The sequence below is a fragment of the Pinus tabuliformis genome, chromosome Q (assembly GCF_031772625.1).
Source record: "Pinus tabuliformis cultivar Carrire ecotype Pingquan chromosome Q, CPIR1, whole genome shotgun sequence".
NCBI classification, from domain to species: Eukaryota; Viridiplantae; Streptophyta; class Pinopsida; order Pinales; family Pinaceae; genus Pinus; species Pinus tabuliformis.
The window spans coordinates 885,531,526-885,556,025 of record NC_142296.1 but is presented as its reverse complement, the minus strand read 5'-3'; positions in this window follow the sequence as shown (position 1 = coordinate 885,556,025).

The following is a 24,500-nucleotide window of genomic DNA, read 5'->3' as shown; positions in this document are numbered from 1 at the left end:
TAGACTAACTTCTGATGTCGAAGGAAATAGAGTGACCCTGACTCCAAAATGTGTTGGAGTACTTACTTTCGGATCTTCTACAATTTCCTCTATCGCAATCAAACCCGGTGGAAGGGGAAGACCGTTAGGTCCGTAAAATATTTCTGGTGCCGAAGAAGGGGTTGAATCAACAGCGACAGATGTTTGAAGAACAAGACTCTCTGAACCGGTTACAGATGGAACTGGTTCAGCAACACAAGTGTTTGTTCTCAGACTAGGATCGATATCACTGTTCCTCTGTGGTTGTTGAACTTCTTCTGTAGAGGTAGGGTTTCCAGAAATGTTTGGAGTAACCGGAATCTCAGATGTTGTTAGAACAGTTGTTCTAACTTTGATAGGAGATTTCGAACCGGTTAAACGAGTTCGCTTTGTCCGTACTGTTTTCGATTCCGGAGACAAAGACGGTTGACTCGTAAGCCTCTGCGAACGACGGGGTTTCAATTGACTTTCTTCCACGATTGCGGATTACTCGATCAACCAAAATACAAAAAGGGGAAAGTTTGTTTCCGAATTAAATGAATTTTTTAGACACTTTAGACACAACTTGCTTTTTCAATTTTAAAGAGTCGAGAAAAAGCTAAAGATGACTCTAGTCTCCTTCGATGTTTTAACGAGCCCGAAGTGACAAATGCTCGGATGGACTTTTTCCGTTATAGAGTCTGAAAAAGGCCAAAAGGAACTACTCTAGAGTTCTAGGTATAGGGTGTGCCAAACTTTTCGCAAAACCGCAGAATACTTTTTAAGGTACGGGCGGTCAATCTTCCCGAATGATGTGTTCAGTGCATTGCGATCAGTAGGGCAGCCGACACGGCTTCCTAATATATACTCGACGGTACATGGGAGCACAATCCATACTGGCGTTATCGTCCCTCAAGAGGAATCAGCCACCATCAGCGAGATCGACAGTCACCAGGCTTTACGACGCCGGAACACGTCTCTAGCCTAGACCTCTATGTTGTGTGTTATGTTACAAAGCGTTATTAAGTTCATTCAATTTATTTTATGTTGATCTTTCTTAGAAGTTTGCCTTTTGAGGTTCACCACGAGATGTATAGACAACTTCCTAAATGCAATCTAAAAGATGATAAGCAAATTTTATCTCTTTTTTAACAATGAAAATCCTAGCTACAAATGGAAAAGAAAGACACCATCTTTTCTCAGAGAGCAATCAGCACACTCTAAATGCACTTTCCCTAAATCAATCATGCAAACTATCAAGATGCAAATGCACAATGCAAGTGTTTGTTTTCCGCTTTCTTAATATTGATGCCTAAAAAGAAAGCTATTTTCACAACTTTGAATTTGCTTTTAAATGACAAATACAAACAAGTTTACTTTTTTGAAATCAGAAAGGGTAGAAGAGATTACAACACTTTACGATTTTTGAAATGAACACCTGTTTCGACACTTAAAAGAGACAAACTCAAACCAAAAGCAAAAGTAAATGTATAACCAACTGTAAACAGCCAATGAACTCTCTCCTAAGATCCCAATCAACAGATCTGAATCAAGGGCTACAGGATGACTATTTCACTCTTGCAATGGAAAACTGTAAATGACGCCACAAACACATAAAAACACTCACAGTATTTTTTTACAAAAGGATGCGGAATTAAAGCAGAGAAAAGGGCTATCAGACAGGTACCTATGCTGGTTACAGGCTGCAAAAATCAGAGATCAAAACAACGCAAAACAGAGCAGAGAACCCCAGCTGCACAAGGCCTAACTGGATCAGCGCACATGTATAACAGGGAAACTGGATTTCAATGCAGGTAGCCTTCACGGGAACTGCGTTGAAATGCAGAGTCTCTTCACAGAGCCTGCGCTGAAGGAGAAACGAGAGTTTCTCACTGGGTTCTGGGTCAGAGTTTGCTATTTAATCTACAGTTTCAGGCCAAATCAAAGCAACAAGCAAGGTACAATCAAAGGGATGCTTTGAAGGAGGACTAACATCTATCACAAAGGATCATCAAATCATTTGTGAGTCCATTGTTCAGATCATAGACAAATCCAGTGATTGGATCAAAGCAGCAGCTGTCTACTTTGCATCTGAGAATAGCAGATGCAGTTCGATTGTTACTGTTGAGTCTATGAAACAAACAATGATAGAAACACAAATAAAATGACTAAACAGATCTCCCCAACGGAGTCGCCAATTTGTTGTGGGGAAAAATGCCTATGCAGGACGATCCTATCCACCTAAGGTGTGACAGTGCCTTAGCAACAAACAGAAACAGCTATTCTAGTATTCTTCCTTTATGAATTAAGAATGAAGAGAGATAGATGGACTAACCGGTGTCTTCCGTTTGTCCCTCGATCCGGTTTCTCTTCTCTTTTAGAGTTCCCAGCTACTTGCCTTCTCGCTCGCCCAGCTTCAACAGGTTCCTGCAAGATCACAAGAAGGGAACAATACACAAAGACATAGATTCATATTCATAACTAGTTCAGGATTAGAAATAAACCAAATACACTAATGCAATCATACATCAAAGACACATCAGCATATAGGAGAAACCAAGATAGCTTTATTGATGAATAACAAGGTTCAGGAGGAGATACAACCAAGAGAGTTCCAATCCAGCATCTCCCTCCCAGCAAATGAAATTCCTATCTTCACCTCCCTTCAAAGAATTAAGCACCCAATGATTCCAATCTCAAACCAATAGCAATTCTTTGCAATAACCGAATTCCAGCCTTTAGATCTCATGGAGAAGAGATCCATATATAGATGTTTGGAGTGAGGATGGGTCAGCTTGTGATCTGACTAGTGTCCTCTCTCTCTGTCAGTTCTTACTTCCACTTGGAGACTAAGAGCCTCTTACTCATCACTTAGTCGAACTCAGCAAGGCAAGTGTCATGGAGGAAGATTCTGGAAGCTTCCACAGTCTTGACACCTCTCACAAGAGACCCTGACATTTGTCATTTCCCGCTCAGCGCACCCTGGTAGTGCTTCCACCTGCGTTGCAATGCAACTAGCCAGTGTAGCCTCTGCATTTCAACGCAGGCAGCTAGTGGAGCTTCTGAATTGATCCTGAATTGACTTGTTTTTGAGCAGTTTCAGGTGGAGAACTTCTGTGAATTGTTGTGGTTTGTTAGCCTTGTTCCTCTAGGGGTAGGAACAACATGTTTAGGGACTTTGGATCCCTTGGATTATGGACATTTCATGCTTATAGCTGTAAGGCACAAAAATGTCTATAACATAATCTCTAAGGGTAAAACACATAGCCATGTTTTCCAACCATGCCTCTGCAAATTGACCATCAGTGGAACCCCAAAACTCTGGAAATTTTACCTTTTCCAAGTCTCGACGTACATCATTTCTTGTGATGTTTTGGGGTGTTTCATTTTGTATGACCAGTCCTCCATGCTCCTGTTCCAAACGGTTTATTAATGCCTCAGACATGTGTTGGAATGATCTCAATTAAGTTCAACACTTCTCCCGCTAGTATTTGTTCCTGTGTTGAGATGTTTTCCCCGTCATTAGGTGGGGTTGTAGGAGTAGGCTGTTGTGGTGGCACCATGCTGTGCCCTTTAGCTTCCCCACTCCTTCTTGTACCTCTTCTAACCATGGTTCACCTACCACAGTTTAATACGATTTTTCCTTATAAGATAAAAACCAATCAAATAAAAATTTTAACCAACGTGAGTGGTTCTATAATTTATTGTTATTAAAACATACTTAAGAATGCATTTCTAAACTTATTTGACTTAAATGTACGCATAATATTCAGTTTCCTTTCTTTCTTTTTAAATTTTTAAAATTAAGCTACCAGTTTAACATGGAAGCTAAGTCTTAAAATTAAAAGTTAGAATTTATCACCTACCCTACGTTAATATGGAAAGGAAGAAATTAAAATAATATAGTAGCGTTTTATACTTAAATTTCCTTTACCAATGAATTCCCCTTTGTTTTTTTTTTTTTTTTTTTTTCCAAATACATCAATGAAAAAGCGTCTTTATAATGATTAAAAGAGAAATGATTTTCCCAAAAACTAAAATCCACTCCAAAATAATTACCCCCAAAAGGATGATGAGGGTATGAAACCTTTAAGGGGTTACAAGATGAAAAATTTACATGCCCTTTCCTCAAATTAATAATGGGAAAAACTTTTAAAATGATTTTTACAAATATTTTAACACGACACATCTTTTCTAAAAGTGGAATATACTTTCTTCAAAATGTAAATGAAAAATTTATAGTGAAAAGAATTTACTAATGAAACTTTTACCAATCAATTTCCCAAAACTGACATTTGAGAAAATTCTATCATATAATTAAATGAGAACCCAAAATAAAAATTTAAAAGAAGCACCTTTCCAGAGTTAATCGCTTCACTCTTCGCCCAGGAATTTTGACATCCAGGTGAGGAAGAACCTTTCCATCAAAATTTGTTCTAGTTTTAAAATTAAAAATAGAGTAAGTTAATAAATTAATTTAAATTAACACAAACGTCACTTCATCACTTCAGTTCAATGAATTTAAATGACAATTATGAAATCATGGAATGTAAAAACATAATCTAAGTGAAGGGCAAGGGAATTATAACAATCAATTGACAGTCATATTAAATCTACTGTTTATTCAATTTTCATTTCCATTTGTTTATATGTCAACCACAATTTGTAAGTGATAGTAGAAGGTAAATGACCAAGAGAAAGAAGGCAACCTGACTATGAAATAGAGCCATCTTCTAGTAACAAGGAAAGTAATGAGCATGTCTGATAAGAAGATTCAAGAAACGTGCTCAAGTTGCCAAACTTGAGTTACTGTGGGGTTGATTTTCAAATAGCTTGTTATTATTGTAACAAATCACTTGCTGAATTGTTTTCAAGGTTTGCGGTGTCCACTGTAAGCAACCATAAAGACTCCACTTATATTGTAAGCAATAGTAAAGACTCTATCTTTATTCAGCTCGAAAAATGGGTTTATAATCTAAATTTTGAATCATGGCTTTAGACTCCACTAAAATACATTGAGTTTTAATGAAAAGTCTCTGGTAAGGGGCATCACATTTAATTTTAAAATTAGCAGTTATAAATTTGATTTTTAATTAACTCTATTTGATTTTCTTTCAAACTTCACAATCGTAAATAATAAAGAGAATAACTAAGTGTTGAAAATGAATTTTCATATCTCAACCGTAGAGTTTAACATTTCTTAATAAGAAGACTGTGTTATTTAGATTTAGTGATAAAATCTGTTCGAACAGGAGTAAACCAGAAGTAGAGATAGGAGATTATGTTAAGATCTTTATTAATAAATAGAAGATTTCAGTTAAGCTATTATTAGAAAATTAATGTGATAGGGGAGAAGAGTTAGGCGAGGTTTTTGTGGAGCGAAAAGCTCAGATTTAGTGGAGTAGTTATGTAAAAAAAAATCAAACAGATATCAGTCTAGGGGGATTTTTGCTAATTCCGCCGAATACATGAGTTCGTCTGCGTTTACACAATTTAATAATCACTCGGGAGAGAGGTGACGATGAGACTGAAAGCTCCCTGTCAGAATTTTCTTTTGATAAATTCGAGGAATAGACTACGTCTAAATGGATGATATATTAGTTCGTAGGCGCTTACGCAATATGACTATTTATCTGGGTACTTTACAGATCTTGCTTGGGCGTGAAGGCTTCGTTTTGACTTTCGTTAACGAAGTGCAACGAGGGAGATTCGTTGTTCCTTCCCAGATAACGTTTTCAGCCATGGCGTTGCTTTCATCCACCTATTTTCAGTTTAAATATAAAACTCTGTTTCATTTTATATATAAAGAAATCTACAACTGAGGTTTGTGTACAATCGAGGGACAGATCTGGCAATTCGATCTGGTTGATCTGTGTAATTAATGGAATAGATGTGGCCTGCGTTAATTGTCACAGATTCCGTTAATGTATCTGGTTGTATAGAAGTCCCCTTCATAGGCAAGCTAGCGGTTTTTACTACAAGTCTGTTATGAGTGGGCGTGTTCAAATATTGCCAGGGTAGTGCAGGGAAGCCGATTCATTATGCATTTGTTCATTATAACATGGATTTTCTGGAGGGCATGGCTGTCAAGTTTTGCTCTAGCAGAGCCGCTGTTAAGTGAAACAGTAGCATGTTTCTTTAGTTTCCCTGCATTACAGCGCTTTTCTTGACCAGTTTGTTGAGAAAAAAACCGGATCTGGAGATGGGTGCCAGCGATGCTCTGGCCACCATAACAGATTCGAATTTGGACAACATAAATAGGTTTGGACTGACAGCAGGTAGAGGATATCTACAGACTGCTTCTGTTGTAATGTTGTCAAATGACACACCCAATTCTTCCATCACGCAATTCATGAAGTCTATCTCCAATTTTAATGTCCTGCTTTACATTTTACAACAGTGATGTCAGTCATCGCATAAATCTGTGATTGCAGCGTGGGATGCGTTGTGTTTTCGAATGCAGGGTAGGGTGACTGCACAAAGCTATTGATCTTCTGTTTCAAATCTTAAGATAACAAAGCCATAGATGTCAGAGTCATGGCTTCGAGTGCCCTGGAAAATCTTTTAGCTCAAAGAAGAGACTAGAGATCCGATAAGGATACAATAGTGTCTCCTTAATAGCGTCAATGTTTAAAGAAGTACAGGTTATGGTAGATGGTTTCCCAAAAGGGCAAGAAAACATTCTGGTAAAAGAAGACGGTTTCTTGCCAATGCTTTTATAATCAGAGTTCTGGTCAATCCTAATGCCAGTAACACCCATGTCTGCCAAGTGCTTACCTTAAGAGGTTGTCAGCCATCGATATTGGTTTGGCCATGGACTTCTTCATTTATATTTGAGTGGATTTCATTGTCTAATCAAGAGAATGAGACTCAGTATGCAACACGGCTGGAGTGGTTCGAACTGAGGTTTTTTTTTTTTTTTTTAGGGATTTCATTTTTACTGCAGGTAATGTCCAAGGTTTTCGCACCAGTTACAAAGGTTTGTAAGAAAGCAACTGAAACCTGGAAATTTCGTAAATTTCCTTTAGAAAATAGGAGGGCTTTTCAGAGTTTCTTCCTAAAAATTTGTTGAAAAGGGCTTGCGATTCAGATAAAAAAAAAATTAACACCGAACAAAATTGTCATAACCCCAAACCACTGTAGAAAATGATTTTATAAGATCTTATAAATTTAAACTCCTGAAGATCAAGTTGTAGAGATATTCTGAAACCTAAGAGTTTGATGGTACTCCTCATACAAAATTTTAGAATGAAGCAACTATCTAACAAAACTAGTCACGTATGCATGGGCCCATAGGTCTCGAGGTTTCAACTTGGCTCTCATACCAAGCGTAAGGACCAAATTCATACTATATGCATTTTATTTTTATTTTTTTTAACAGCAAATACAACCAGAAAAGAAACACATTGAAATTCAAATATATTTAGCACACACATTCCTGCCGCTCATTTCAGGAAAACATATCATAACATTTACATACTGTTAACTAAGATCAATAGTAATGAAATACATATGTACCGTTCACCAGAAGGCGAGACTCCGCTTGCTCTGCTATTACTGGTATTCCCTTGAAGCTGGTCACCTCCGCGAGTGAATGATGACGCACTTGATCTGAATACGAAGACCCACCAGTTAACCTCCCAGCCTACTCCTTGGGTACTCTTCTTCCCCGCAGACCCCCGAGCTGCAATGGGGTTGTACAATGGAGGAAAGAACTAGCTGGTAGAGGAGAGCACACCCTAGCTCCAGAGTCCCCTCTCTAAAATCCTCTACCTCACCAAACTCACTATAGCTTCGTAATCACTGCTCTGACATCATCTCATCCATCCAACAATAGGGTTCCCCAAAAACTCCCCACTCCCATGGCTTTCCCCTTCTTTTATAAGAGTCCTCCTAGATGACACTTGACATGTCATGCATAATTATATTTTTTTTTATAATTCAATAGTTTGATTATTCACCTACCCATGTGTCACTCTCTCATCAAGGGTCACCCAAATTATTTACTTAAATTTTTATTTAAAATTTATATTTTCCTCACCTCAACAAGATTCCTATTTCTTCTCCTAGTTGTCTCTTTATTCCCCCCTTTTATTCCTTAATTTGTGTTCATTACTTGAAGTCAATTAATGAGTCAAGATTTTATCCCCAATCTACTCCCTGATTTAACTCAGGTTATCTCCTAGATGGATATTCTTATGTTGGTTGTTGACACATGGAGCTTCTCTACATTTCTTTAAATTTAATTTATTATTCTCATTTTAATTCACCTTCCTCTTTTCTTAATTAGGTTTAAATTAGTTTAGGATTAATCTTTATCCTTACAATTATGTTTTTCTTTCCCCTTTTTCCTAATTAAACCACATAATCTTCCTGGTATTTTCCAACATGGGAAGGGTAGAGTTTTTAAGGTACTCTATTTTAATTCTTCCTATGATCCTCCTTATTCCAAGTTTTATTTTTGATTTAATTACATTGGTTTCTAATCATCATTTACCCTTGATGTAAATTTACATAGTTTTCATTCCTTGCTTATATTTATTTATTATTATTTATTTTTAATGATTCCAAGGGTGCCAAGTTTGGTTGTGCCCTTCAAGAACTTCCCTAGAAGTTCCAAGGGTGCCACACCTACTAGTTTATTTGTGATGCCAAGGGTGCCAAGTTGGTCGTTCCCTTCAAGAAATTCCCCTGAAGTTCCAAGGGTGCCACACCACTTGCCCTTCAAGCATCCAGTGACTACGAGGGGAAAGTATAGTGCAACGTCATAGACCACTATCATCTCCTATGTTGCCTGCTATAGTGAGACTAATGGTGTCGGGGATCAAGGAATCCGCCTTGATGCGCGCCCCCCGGTAAAGTCCTCATGAGCGACCCAACTTTGGGACCTGCCCTCATGGCATCGTGATCTTCAAGGCGAAGGTGTTTCAACCCTTCCAGCCCAAGTCACGGCGGGAGTGCTAGTGGGTGAGATCAGGGACTCTGTCCCACCCCTCCCATGTAGTTCCAACCACTTGTACAACCCCATCACCCATATGTGAATCATTCGGTCAAGCAACTAATCTGTGCCTGCAACCATTAACATATCATCAGAATATAGTTAAACATATATGGCAGATTTCAAGATCGACTTAGACTTTCAAAGATAAAAATAATATGAATTTTCATCAAACCAGGTGTCATCAACTCGTCATATGCGAGTGCCTCTAATGGTTTCCTGCCATACTCAATAATCAGCAGTAACAAGATTTCTCAATGTTAGTCATTGTCATAATAGCATCATTGACAATTCCTAGTCATTCACATCATTTTCCATTGTAAGCCTGAACTAAAGAAAGTAGGTAACATAGGGTACACATCCATCATGGCTATCATCATTAAACATCAATGGAAAAATACATATTTATTAATCTATCAACATCATAACAGAAATAGAAATATACCTATCCATTAAATTTATCATCATCATGCTTTTAGTAGAGAGCATACATATTCTTTACTACCCTCATCATCATAAATTCAACTAGAGACCAAACTTAACTATTTAATGTTGCAATCATCAGAACACCAATAGATAAGATACATAACCATTCATGTTATCATAATATCAATGGAAAGCATTCATAAACATCACAACCATGAATATCTCAATCACTAATAATAGTGTCAAGTGCCCGGATCCTCAACCTGAGGTCCTCAAAGAATAAAGTGTGGGCCTTATGGCTAAATAAATGTTTGTGTCATATCACTGTTAGTCAACTAGAGCGGGCACTACAGTGTCATCTCCCAAGGAAGCTGAGCTTCAATCTCTTCTCCCCGACAGCGGTGCCAATTATGTTAGGATTCCAAGAAACTCTCCTAGGTTGTAGCTTGGAGATGCCTGGTAACATATAAATTCAACTATTGTTGCAGGTTTTAATGGAAGGAATGATGGTTTGTTCAAGCCAGATAACCACTTCTACTTTGTTTCGCTCCAGACATGCATGAACACCCACAGACTACAAGGCTTTAGACCACCAATGCTCACAGTTTAGAGATAAGGTGAATATGAAGAATACTAACCACACCAACAGATGCACAAGACCATGTGATGGCTGGCTAAAACTAGTAAAGAAACCTATAAATATAATCTACTAATGCAAGGACAGGATGACAGCTCTCCTGCATTAGATAGAAAGAAACCTGGGCAACCTATTCAATGATGCATACATGAATTTAACACAAAGATAAGATGACAGTTATCTAGTGCTAAACATCAAGAGATCAAGAACACAACATATCAGGCATAAGCTTGAAACAGAGGGAAATGAAAGTGAGTAGTTAACAACAAAAGAAGCTTGTATTAGCTGAAAATGAAGATGAGAAGTTGCAAGTGACAAAATATCTACAGTGTCCAAAAGTTGAACCTTACATCAAATGCCAACCCTGATTACATCTTGTTTCTGGGTATTTATAGATTTCATTATAAGGGCACTTGACCATTTTAGGTATGGAGGGGTCATAATTGACCACCAACCACATTTAACTACCTGATGGAGTCTTTGAATGCATTTGCTTACTTCAATGGATAAATCTGATTTGTTCAGGTGTTGTGATGTCCCTTTAGACAGTTGGAATGCTCGTACCAGTGGAGTCCATGACTAATAAATTCAGTTACAAGGTCATGTTTGTCCTTTTCTCCCTTCGGACATTCTTCTTGTTAAATATGGTGGTTGTGAGCTTGACTGTGACTGGTACTAGCAAGCTGGTCATCTCCTTGCTTGCGCAAACAGAATGGTTAGAGGGCGTGGAATGTACGGGCAAGTAGACGATTTGGATGAGAGGGAATAATGGTCATTGGATTGAGGGAATGGACAGCGGAGATGGATTGGCGGAGGCTGTCAGCCGAAGTGAGAGCGGGGTGAGTCATAGCCGTTGGATCTTCAATGAATAGATCAGACGATGATCGGTATATGGAGTCGCACGGTCATTTAACGGGCGCGAGTGGATTTGTCAGGTGATAATGGTTTTTATCGCACCACTTTCGGGCCCTAAGCAGTAAAAGCTGGGAGTCGCGCAATTCCATTCAGTGATCGACACATAGCGGCGGATGAGAGAGAAAAACCACCCTCATCGTGTGCTAATGTTCGATTGAGTTGCGGGGGCGATAAGAGTGAAGACCGTCAGATCTTGGTGGGGATGATCTGGCGATGGGGAAAGGTCGAGGGGTCGCCTTTATCGGGTCCAACAAGAGCCATTGGATCGGTGGGTTGATCAACGGTCAGGATGAAGCGCGATGAGTTGTGAAAGCACGGAGTCATATGGGCGAGGTTTTATGGCGGGTTTATGGTTTTGCGCTTGGGGATAAAGTCAAAAGGGGCTTTGTTGGGTTTCGAAGGGCTTATTCAAGGAATGAGGAGGGTTTAGAGAAAAATAGGGGAATGGAGGTGGCGTAGAGAAAGAGGGATATAAGGAAAATGGAAAATGACCCATGAGGGGCCCCTTTGAAGACACCATCACATAGACTGGAACTCCTCCATGACCTTTAGAAAATCAACGTTGTATAGCAAAGCTAACACCTCCCATGGCAATCAAAGGAATGGAAAATCTAATAGCAGAGGTAAAAGGAGTGATGGAAATCAAGGAAGAGGTCAACCATTCAAGAAGGCTAGAAATTCCAGGTATGAATCTAACAATGTTGACAATAAGCAGGCTGAATATTATCTACCAACTGCCCTATCTACCTCTACTCCTTCAGACTCAATGGGAATTTGGCTCATTGAAAGTGGTGCCTCAAGGCACTTCACTGGTTACAAAGAAGTACTCCATAATCTGGTAGAGAAAGCAACTAACCTGGAAATTTTCCTTGGAGATGACATGAAATACCTCACGAAAGGTGTAGGCAATGTCTCTCTTAAATTGAATCAAGGTAATACGATCCACTTACAAGATGTATTATATGTACCTAACCTCAAAAAGAACCCGGTGTCCATCTCGGCAATGGAAGACAAAGGCTACAAGGTGACCTTCAGCGAAGGCAAGGTATGTGCATGGAAAAACAATATTAAATATGCCTTCACTCTTGGGTTTCAAGTTGATTCATTATATCAGGTCGGAGGAAGTATGTTAGGTGTCATGTCTTGTGACACATTTCAAGCCATGATCAAGAATCAAACCGAAAAGAAGATCAATATCTTAAGGACTGATAATGGGACTAAATATGAATCTAATGAGTTTCATGACTCTTGTAAAGAGGTTTGCATTAAGAGGGAGACTGCTACACAACAGAATGGTGTGGCAGAAAGGAAGAACCGTACGATTGTGGAAGTTGTCTGTGCTATGCTCCATGATCAAAGACTTCCGAATTTTCTATGGGCCGAAGCTGCAAACACCGCTGTATATGTACAAAACCGATGCCCTCATCAAGCATTGGGTTCCAAGACTCTTGAGGAAATGTTCATCGGTAAGAAACCTGACATATCTCATTTTATAATTTTTGGAAGCCCTGTATATTTTCATGTGCCGAAAGAGAAAAGGAATAAATTGGGTGCATCTAGAAAGAAAGGAATCTTCGTGGGCTATGGTGAAAATACTAAGGACTATAGAATCTATGTAGCCAATCAAAGGGAAGTCGTGATTAGTCATGATGTCACCTTTGACAAAGATATGGTTCTCAGCAAGATGAACAATCTTCCTACTTTGAGGAGCTCTCAAGAAGCCAACACCAGGGAACCAAAAGAAAAAGAGTATGATGAGATATTTTCACCTGTTGCTAGATATACCACCATCTGCTTGATCATAGCCCTTGCGGCTTCACTAGGATGGAAACTACATCAAATGGATGTCAAGACTGTGTTCTTACATGCTTTGATCAAAGAAGAGGTCTACGTGGAGCAACCCGAAGGATTTGAGATTCATGATAAAAAATCTCATGTATGTAGGTTGAAGAAGGCCCTATATGGGCTGAAGCAAGCACCCCGAGCATGGTATGAGAGGATCGATAGCTACTTGATGAAGTTGGGATTCACTAGGAGTGAAGTTGATCCTAACCTTTACTTTAAGGTTGAAGATGACAAACCTCTCATACTGGTGTTATATGTGGATGACCTCTTTCTAACAGGTGCAGACCCTCTCATTCACAAATGTAAGAGGGAGTTGGCTTCTAAATTTGAAATGAAGGACCTAGGACTGATTCACTATTTCCTAGGACTTGAAGTCTGGCAGAAGCCAAGGGAAATTTTCCTATCTCAAGGAAAATATGTGGTGAAGATATTGGAAAGATTCGGTATGGTAGACTGCAAGCCTATAACTACCCCGATGGAACTTGACTTCAAAAAGTTAAGAGGTAGTGCTGCTGGACCTGTTTTACGAAATGCTACCGAGTATCAGCAACTCGTCGAAGCATTAATGTTCTTAGTGAACTCTCGTCCAGTTATATGCTTCGCAGTCAACACGTTGAGTCAACATATGGTTGAACCCCACCACATACATTGGGTTGGTGCCAAGAATCTGTTGAGATATCTGCGTGGCACAATCACTTATTGTTTAAGATACACTACCGGAGATGTGAGACTATTTGGATACATAGATGCTAATTGGGATAGCAATGTGGAGGACCGTAAGAGCACTTCTGGATGTTGTTTCTCCTTGGGATCTGCTTTGATATCGTGGATAAGCAGGAAGTAGAAACTGGTGGCCTTGAGCACCACCGAAGCAGAGTATATTGCTGCTAGCATGGCCTCCTGTGAGGCAGTTTGATTGCAAAAGCTCTTTAGTGAACTGTTTGGATTTACATTGGATACCACTGTGATCCTTTGTGACAACCAGAGTGGGATTCGTTTGTCAGAGAATCTCGTATTTCATTATCGCTCCAAGCATATCGATATCAGGTACCACTATATTTGAGATATGGTGCAGCAGGGAGCTGTAAGGCTCCAACATATCGGTACAGATGAACAGGTCGTCGACATTCTAACAAAGCCCCTTGGGAAAGTAAAATTCTTGACTTTCCAAGAACATCTTGGATTTGTTCAAAGACCCTCCAATGAGGGTCCTGTATGATTCATTGAGCTCTGGGAGCTCCAGGGGAGTGCGGGGTACTTCTTGAAGTAGCATATGACCACAGGATGATTCACTATACCTTGGTGGTATACATGTACACCCCATGGTGACATTGTAGCACGATTGATGTGTTCTCCTGTGAGGCCTCGATTGATGTGTTCTCCATGGCGATTGTAGCAAGATTGATGTGTTCTCCTGTGAGGCCTCGATTGATGTGTTCTCCATGGCAGCCTGGATTGATGTGTTCTCCATGGCGATTGTAGCAGGATTGTTGTGTTCTCCTGTGAGGCCTGGAATGATGTGTTCTCCATGGCAGCTTGGATTGATGTGTTCTCCTATGAGGCTTGGATTGATGTGTTCTCCATGGCAATTGTAGCAGGATTGATGTGTTCTCCTATGAGGACAGGATTGATTAAGTTCTCCTGTCGAGACATCCTACCCATGTAGTCTGGGACTCATGGGAAGTACCTCTCATCTAATCAATGAGCAAGGAAATGAAGTTAGGGACCATAGTAGTACCGATGGACACATCGTTGTATCTACCATACTACCTACGCTAGGATGACCTCCATTGATCTAGGATCAATGATACTGGTCTGGGACCAGTGGTAGGAGTGGTACATTCTATGACATTGACTTCGGGTTGGTTGTTACTGGTCTCGGACCAGTGGTATGCACTCTGAGACTAACTTTGAGTCAGTGGAGGATGTTACTGGTTTGGAACCAATCGTAGGAGTTGTAATCACTATGATGCTAACTTCAGGTTGGTTGAGACTGGTCTAGAACTAGTTGTACATACTCTGAGACTGACTTTGATTCAGTACGATACATCCTCGATCATTTCTTCTTCTTCATAATTCGGAAAAAAGCAGAGCAAAGCATAACAGAGTAGAGCCGTACAGAACAATACAGGGTAGAACAAGACAAAGCAAAACAGGCAGAATAGAGCAAAACAGGGCAAGGGTCAGGCTGTATAGGGCAGTGCATTTGATGGATGAATAGTAGCGACCAACAAACAGATTGCAGATGAAGTTCTCGCTAGTTGAGAGGGAGTGTTAAAACTGGAAACTAGGGCCAAACTTCATGTGGGTCATCTTATTCATGGATGATAATATGTTCATTAGATTCCTCTCATTTAGAGGTGTAGGATTGATCTAAATATCATCCGATTCAGATAAGTATTCATGGAGATATGAATTTATTTTGATTATGGAATTATTATCAAGCCGACCTACAACTCATGTAGGCTCAAAAGCCCAACAGTCGCATATATTCAAACATCAACAGTTGTGTATAAATACAGGAGGACTTTTCCTCATTTTCACTCACTCATCTCATCACATCTCTCTCTCTCTACTGTGCAGAAAAGAGTCTATTCTCTACTGCGCGGAAAAGGGTTCTCTCTCACATATGTGAAGTCGAAAGCTGCTGAAACTGAAGCTGCAACTGCAGATCCAAACTTTGACTAGTGTGGACCATCAAACCTCCTCTTTTGATCTACGCTGTAGGTTCATCTGAACCTCCTCTGAAGGCTGCAACTTTTGGTGGTGGAATCAAGTCGATCCGACGGACGGTTTGCGAGATATCGACTGCCCTAGTTTGAAGGAAGCTACTGAAACTGAAGCTGCAACTGCAGATCCAAACTTTGACCAACGTGGACCATCAAACCTCCTCTTCTGATCTGCATTGTAGGTTCATCTAAACCTCCTCTGAAGGATGCAACTTTTGGTGGTGGAATCAAGTCGATCCGACGGACGATTTGTGAGATATAGACTGCCCTAGTTTGAAGGAAATTGCTGAAACTGAAGCTACAACTGTAGAAGTGAAGTTTGACCTACGTGAGCCAGAAGATATCCTCATATGAACTGCATTGTAGGTTCATCTGAACCTCCTCTAAAGGCTGCAACTTTTGGTTGTGGAATCAAGCCTATCCAACGATCGGTTTGTGAAATATCGACCGCCCTAGTTTTGATGATGAAGCAGCTAATGCTAATGCTGCTGATCTAGGGTTTACTACTGCTGATATAAATCAGATTTATTGTACTATTTCTCTCTGCTGAATTCTTGAAGATAAAAGAAGATTTTATCAAAGTGTTTCCCCACACAATGTGGGGTTTGTCCCTGGCTAGCCGCCACATCTTGTGTCTCTTGTCTTGGCTTGTTTTCTGTTGATCGTTTAATGTTCTATCTGCACTTTACTTTATGTATATGTGATTGCTAATCTGTGGAATATAATAAGAAAAAGAAGTAAAATGTTATAAGCATAGAACATACCATAACTTAACAAAGAACAATCTGAGTTAGGGCATACTAGGAGCCCTAACTAGAGAGAATATTAACTTTGTATTGAAGCTTAGATACATGGAGAATTTAAGGCAACAAAGAACGTCTTAGACATGTATGTGATTGTCTATTTAAGTTGATAATTGTTAGGTGGTTGAGTGTCCTAGTTTAGGATAGTTTCTATTAGACATCTTGAGGTTGTTGAAGGGAAGCAAGTAGGTTTTCAAAGGATTCCTAATTGCAAACCTATGGAGAACTATAAGTCTACTAGGAGAGGTTGGGATTTGGAGCTTCAAGGACTGATTTTTGAAGGACATTTGACCAAAGACAAGAGGGTTGGTTCTGAGAAAAAGGAAGGAGGATTCTTGTTGAAGAATATAACTAGGTTCAATCTTCATAATTGTATTTGAGTCATAATGAAATGTACTCATGAAAAGAAAGAAAAAGAAAATTATTATTATTATTAATATGACTTATTAAAGCATGGGCTTCATGCTTGGGCATCATGTTTTAATTCAAAGTCCCCATTGAAGAATTCTAAGATCTATTTTGCATCATTAGAGTCATTTTCCATTTAAATATTCCCTTCCTAGGCTTTTGAATCATTTAAAAGGTTTATTATTTATTCAAATAAGTCATTTGTCACCTACACACCAAGTCGGCTTCAAGGAGATAATGTTGGCCTCAAACAGGGTAAGTTGACCTCACCAAAAGGGTATATATACAAGCGGTTAGAATTCATTTGGAGCACTCACTCTCACAAAAGTTCAATATCCAAGAAGAAGAGCAGAAAAAGTGTGAAGTTGCAAAACGAGGAGGAGATTTGCTGGAAGAAGGAAGATCAAATTTTTTAGGTTTTCCTCTCTCTCACTCATGTGGATTTACTGGGCTAGTCGCTGAAAGGAAAAGTTATTGCTGGGTCAAAGTTTTTGTAAGAGCCCTATCCTAGGGTCTGTTAATGGATCTAATTTTTCTGAATTAAATACGATAAGAGGTGATAACTTACTTACTTACACGGCTTTTAAAAAAATAAAATTTTGTCATTTACATTATAATCAACATAAATTATGGTTAGCATTCCATTGATATCAACTTAACAAGAGTAGTCCATGGAAAAATACCTATTCCAGCAGTTGATGATGATACCTTTGTCTTATAGCTCCAGCCGAACGCTCCTTCTGACCGACCCAACCGGATTTACCTCCCAGCCAACTAGGAAATAAATTCCTAGCCCAGGAAACCTCCACAGGTTCCCTAGCCCTCCGTGCCCAAGTCCAACCAGATATAGTGTGTCCTCAAGAAGAATGTGCAAAACTAGATAATGATACTTTCCTCCTCTCAAACCCAAGAAACCTCCACAGGTTTCCAAGGTCTCCCAAAATCATAACATGGCCAAACAATCACAACCAACCCCCACAATCCTAAGCAAGACTCCAACACCCCCCCCCCCCATTTCTTCCTTCCCCCTTCCTTTTTATACCCTCTTTCCTCAACCACCTCTCATTAATGTCATTAACTTCTCATCCATCCTTAGTTGACTTCTCTTCTCCCAAGTAAGCTAGGAGTACATTTGGAATTGTGACATGAATATAAAATTGAGAATTTAATGGGAAAGGATCATGTCTTCTCCCAAGTAAATCTGAAAAGTACATTTGGAAATCTGAAGTGTAATTACATGGAGAGGACCATGTCTTCTCCTTAGTAAATGTGAGGGTACATTGGAGAATGTGAAATGAATAAATATATATATTGATGATAAGATGGATAGGACTATGTCTTCTCCCAAGTAAATGTGAGGGTACATTGGGGAATGTGACATGAATACATATATTTTTAAATAATAAAAGGAGACCATATCCCACATAATATTCAATTTGAGAAGGTAAGTGGGGAATTTGAATAAAACAAATCATAAATTTATATTAGACCAATATTTCTCAATATTTTCAAATAATGTAAATATTAACACAATTTGTAGGATAAGATTTAAGTGGGGCATTACAGTTTTGTTGGGATAACTGTTCGGTCGAAGTATCTTTAGGGTTAACTGTTGGGTCGAAGTATTTGTTGGGCTAACTGTTGGGTCGAAGTTGTTGCTGCTAGGTCGAAGTTGTTGTTATCAGTTGTTGTTGCTAAGTCACAGTTGTTGTTGAAAGGGTTCACTTGGTGTGGAGGAAGTTTGTGTCTATGTAAGGTCCAACCTTACCAACCATCAATATTATATAGAAATATCGAACACTAAAACTCAAAACGTGATTTTTTTTTGTTTCCAAATCCCAAGACATGCCCAAAGCCATGTCCCACTCAAACCCCAAAGCCAAACTACCAAACAACAACCATCACTTGATCCTTAAGCTAAAAAATCATATTTCAAAGAAAGATTCTTTAGTGTGATGAATAAATATCAAACTTTACGAGCCACAATTTCCAACAAGCTAATTATTTACTTATGTTGCAATTAAATGTGTTCAAGAGTGACTAATTTGATTTTATTTTAAATAACATGCTTATGAATTCTTTACTTAAAAGGAGAATTCAAGGTCTATAGGAGTGGTATCCAATAATTATGAATTCATATGTAAGTTGACATTACAACAAATTACTTACCCAAATTTGATTTTATGAGCATGAATTTTAACTTAATGGGATTATCACGCATATTCATTGAGACATTCCTGAAACATCTTGGTTACAAATCCTAATTTCACTTGGGAATTTTTTAATTCATAAATGTAGATAGCTATAGTCATTGAAGCATTATGACAAACAGTTTGCAAGCATACAATATACAGTCATTGCGGCATTTTGTCAAACACTTGGTAGCCATAATCTCCTAAGACAATTTTGACGGCCATTAGCAACATCGATATAAGATTCTTACTCAACCTATTTAACTCATAAAATTCATAAATTAAAACTTAAAATATTGGAATATTAAAACAGAAACTAAATCATCTTAATCCTTCACCGAAAAACTCGAGAACAGACACACACATTTGGCAGCGATAATCTGCAAAATCACCTAGATTTACGATATGGGTTCTGAAAAGTGTTTTTTTTTATCAAATGGGGGTTTACAAGTGCATAAGGCACAGATACGCCCTGATGTTGGGTTGAATTGCATCCAAACGCCCAAGGATGTGATTCTTTAAAACAACAACAAAAAATATCCTTAATATCTCATTTACGACTTTTGTCAAACACATGGAATGCAACCTTTCATCTACAGCGCTACGTGAGGAAAGACAACCCAAATTTATGCTACTAAGATATGTTCACTGAATTCACACATTTCTAAATCACCATATGGGTTCTTGAAACATTTTACAGCCCACAAGCTAATTCCTTTGACATAATTTGCCATTGCTACAATTTGACAAACACATGGAAACCCTAAATGCTACAACCATTAAGGCTTTCTATCAAAATTATAATAGTACTATAACAAAAACTTGAATCACCAAACATTGAATTATTGATAACAATATGAAACATAAGCCATAACTGAAATTTACGTCAAAATTACCTCAAGCCTTTGATCTTCCAAACCATATTTTAGCTACCGTTATTTTTGCATGTTCTTTTAAGGGTTGATTTTGTAATTCCCCCAAGTATATTTTGGGGACATGTCCATTTTCTTACTTCTCTTGTAGGCTGTAAATTAGCACTTATTCATGCATAAATAAATTGATAGCATTACTCATTTACATATTTTGTCAAACACCTTGCAAACATACCCTGAAATCCTTTCTAAAATGCATCTAATTACCTCTTTCGATTAAAAAACACAAAGCCATAACTCATAAAACCCTTACCCAACCTCTCTCGCAATTCTTCATTATCATTATAATTAGCAATATTTGTATTTTCTTCCTTTGTTTGCTACAATACCAAGGTTAGTACAATAAACTATACCAATAATATTTCCAACTTGAAGTATAAGCATCCATACGTATAGACTACTCTTAGTCTTCATTCTTAACTTAGAAAATAAGCTTCTAGATAACACAAGCTTAAACCAAAATTACATGCTGACAAAAATTAAAATTTCTACAATTCCTTATGCTAATATTGTGCTAAAATTTCAAGGAAATTAAATATATACCTAATGTGATATTCAATTCCAACAACTGAAATCATGCTCCATCCTTGATTCTTTAACCAACTTAAATGAACTATTTGGTTTTCCACCCAACCATATCCAGGGAAAACTCCCCCCCCCCCCGGAACCCCTGAGCTATAAGAGCTCACAAGTAGTACCAAAATATAGCAGTAGAAAGATATACAAGGCAAGATGAGGAAGTTAAGTTTTACTTCCTCTCAATACCACTCATGTTCATCTCCATTGGATAGAGCTACTTGGTAATTTAGATTAGGATTAGCTACTCTCCAAATCTCTCCCTCTCACAATCTTCTTCAATTCTCTAAAACTCTTGGTATCACCATGCACCACCCCCAAGTGAGAATACGTGAGACACATATATAGGAGGAGCAACAAATTCTTGTCATAAAGGAGTAACATGCATGCCTTGCAAAATTGTTATGGCTTCTATGTAAATCAATTTTCTGAACAGATTAGAGTACCTATATTGGTGATAAATTATAGGCCGTTAAATAATGTTTTGGTTGATGATACCTATCCAATCCCCCATAAGGGATATATTATATCAAAAATCGCAGAGGCAAAAATATTTTCAAAATTTGATATGAAATCAAGCTTTTGGAAAGTATCAATCAGAGAAGAAGATCGGTTCAAGACAACATTTAGTGTCCCCTCTAGACATTATGAATGGATTGTTATGCCATTCGACCTCAAGAATTCCCCTTCCAAATTCCAAAAAGTTATGGATTTGGTATTCAAGACATATTTTGATTGGCTAATAGTATATATTGATGATGTTTTAGTATTTTCCAAATCAGTAGATGAACACTTCAAGCATGTAAATAAATCCCAATTTATCATTCTTTTCATCCAGACTGAATTTACTTTATACTTAGGACAACTTTCCATGAGAGAGAAGAACTTAAACATCTCAAGCTTAGATGGCCTTTTGTAGTCACTTGGGACAGTGTTCTGAAATCGGCTTGATGGGATGAGATGGTCCATTTGTTCCAAATACCCTAATCCATATATGGGCATACCTAGCGGCCTCATTTTGCTAAACATTTCTGTTAGCCTTGGATCTTCATTTTCGAGGGATGGAAGTTCATGTATCATCATGACAGTATCATGTGGAAATGAGATGTCACTGCATTTTGGATTTGGACAAGAATTGTTTAACAGAGTAGATGGAGCTTCTCCTGTCCTGGGATTATGATTTCTATGGGAGGTAATATGTACAAGAGACTTTATATTTACTAATGTCTGATAGGCAGGACACTTAATTACTAAATTTGAAAAATTTAAAATTTGTGCAAGCTCAAATAACTTAATGTGGGAACAGTATGTACGGGCAGATAGAAGATGTGACGCAGATTCTTAAGAAGGAATAGGATGGGAAGCGTTATATTCTTGGCATTCTCTTTCAATTTTTTGAGTGATTCTCTTGAATTTGTGCAGAGGTGATGTTCTGTATTTTTGGAGATCTTGGCATATCCACTACCCAACTTTCTAGAAAAATTAATTCTTTCCATTTTATGACCTGGTGTTCAATCTTCTGATTTTGAGCATCTATAATGACTACAAAACTTGACTTTGAATCTTGGTTGGGAGAATGTAACATAGTAGGATACAAGGTATTTGTATGCTGAAAACAACCCCTTGTATGGATTGAAATATTTGTTCTCTTTTTCTTCATATCAAATCCAAAGGATTTGATCTATAGTTGCAAAATGTATTTAATACATTTTGTTATCACTCCAATATTTCTCTAGAGTGTTTAAGAAAGAAATTATTAGAGGTAACCAAAAACCAACTTTGGAGATTAGGATATAGCCTTCCTAATTCTCAGAGAGGACTCTCTCTTTTTTATTTAACTTTGTTTAGTTATTTGATTTTAGGCTAGTTATGATTGTACTTGGGTTTGATTTGGATTTGGTGGTGGGATCACTTACTTAGATGAAAAGAGGGGTGTCTTTTACCATTGGGCTATGGGATCAGATGTCCGGCAAACAAGACTGGATCAAGTTCTAAAAACAGTGTCTATAGGGCAAGATAGTAGAGTTACTTCAAACCTCAAGGCTGGATGGTGAAGTGGTTTTCAATCGGATCCAAAGAAAAATTAAGGGTTCCTTATGCCAGATTATGAAGAAAGTGAAAGAGGTCAACCGGGATGGGAGAGTAATTAAGGATTCTCAGATCCAGATATCAGAAGAAAACATGTAAATGATTAACTGTCAATTTTAGGTATGTTCTATGCTAGAGCAATTTATTTCAATTTCCTTTCCACATTAGCAATCACATCAGCATAAAGTAAACTACAGATAGAACATAAATATAAATCACAGAAGACATGCCAAGACAAGAGGACACAAGATGTGGCGCTAGCTAGGGACAAACCCCAGTGTGGGGAAACCCTTGATCAATTCTTCTTTTATGTTCTTCAAAGTTCAACAAAGAAAGTGAGATAGATAGTACATTTACAATAGAAGTCAATTACTTTGACTTTTGATATCGGCATGAGATCAATTGAAGACATATTGCTTCAACTGATTCTCTAAGGTGACTCGTTCACCTATCATAGTGCTACATCTCATCTATTTGCTACACATTACCGTGTGACACCTTGCTGTACTATCACATGTGTTGAACCTTGATGACTGAGTTTCTCTAATCTTCACGCTGCTCATCATGCTGCATCTTCCATGGTCTTATTCATCATCAAGCTGCACATGCTCATGATCTCATTCATCATTATGTTGCCCATGCTCATATCATCATGCATCATTATGTTGCCCATGCTCATATCATCATGCTGCTTATTATGTTGCCCATGATCTCATACATCATGTTGCCTTCCTTCGGAGACAGATGCTCTGGTTGTTTCGGCAGTTCCCGGTAGTTTCGGCTTTTCCGGCAGTTCCGACTTTTCCGGTTTTTCTGGTATTTCCAGTGTTTCTGACAGTTCCGGCTTTTCTGGTGGTTCTGGCTTTTCCGACAATTCCGAATTTTCCAGATTTTCTGGCTTTTTCAAATTTTCAAGATTTTCTGGCTTTTTCGGTAGTTCTGGCTTTTCTGGCAGTTCCGGCTTTTCCAGCAGTTCCAGCTTTTCTGGCTATTCCAGCTTTTCCGGCAGTTCTGGCTTTTCTAGCTTTTCTGGCAGTTCCAGCTTTTCCGTCTTTTTCAGCTTTTCCTTAGGATCTCTCCTCCTACTAAAACCCAAAGACAACTAGAGAGAGGAAGAGATCCAAGTGTGTGTAGAAATGACTTGAAGTCCTCTTCTATTTATACTAAAATGTAGAGGTTGAATAGACATGAATTTTGGGCTTCTGAGCCTACATAAGTTGTTGGCCGACTTAACAATTTGTCCATAACATAAATAAATTCATAACTTCATAAATACTTATTGGAATCAGATGATATTTAGATCAATCCTACACCTCTCAATGAGAGGGATCCAATAAAAATATCAGCTACCATAAATAATATGATCCACATGGAGTTTGGCCCTAGTTGCCAATTTTAACACTACCTCTCAACTAGGGAGAACTCCATTCGCTAATCCATATGTCCAATTGTACTATCTCTGCTATCAGTGCCCTGCAATGCTCTGCTCAGCTCTGCTCTGCTAGCTCTGGTGGCTTTGCTCTGCTCTGCTCAGCTCTACTGGCTCTACTCTGCTCTGCTGGCTCTACTCAGCTCTGCTGGCTCTAATTTGCTCTGCTTAGCTCAGCTCTACTGGCTCTGCTCTACTCAGCTCTGTTGGCTCTGCTCTACTCAAATTAGCTCTGTTGAACCATGAAGAAGAATAATTGATCAAGAATGTGTCATACCATTCTCCACTGACCCAAAGTCAGTCTTAGAGTGTGTACCACTGGTCCCAGACCAGTCCTCAACCGACCCGAAGTCGGTGTCATAGTAGGTACAACCCCTACCACTGGTCCCAGACCAGTACTCTACTGACTCGAAATCAGTCTCATAGTATGTACCACTGTTCCCAGACCAGTCCTCAACCGACCCGAAGTCAGTGTCATAGTGGGTACAACTCCTACCACTGGTCCCAGACTAGTATCATTGATCC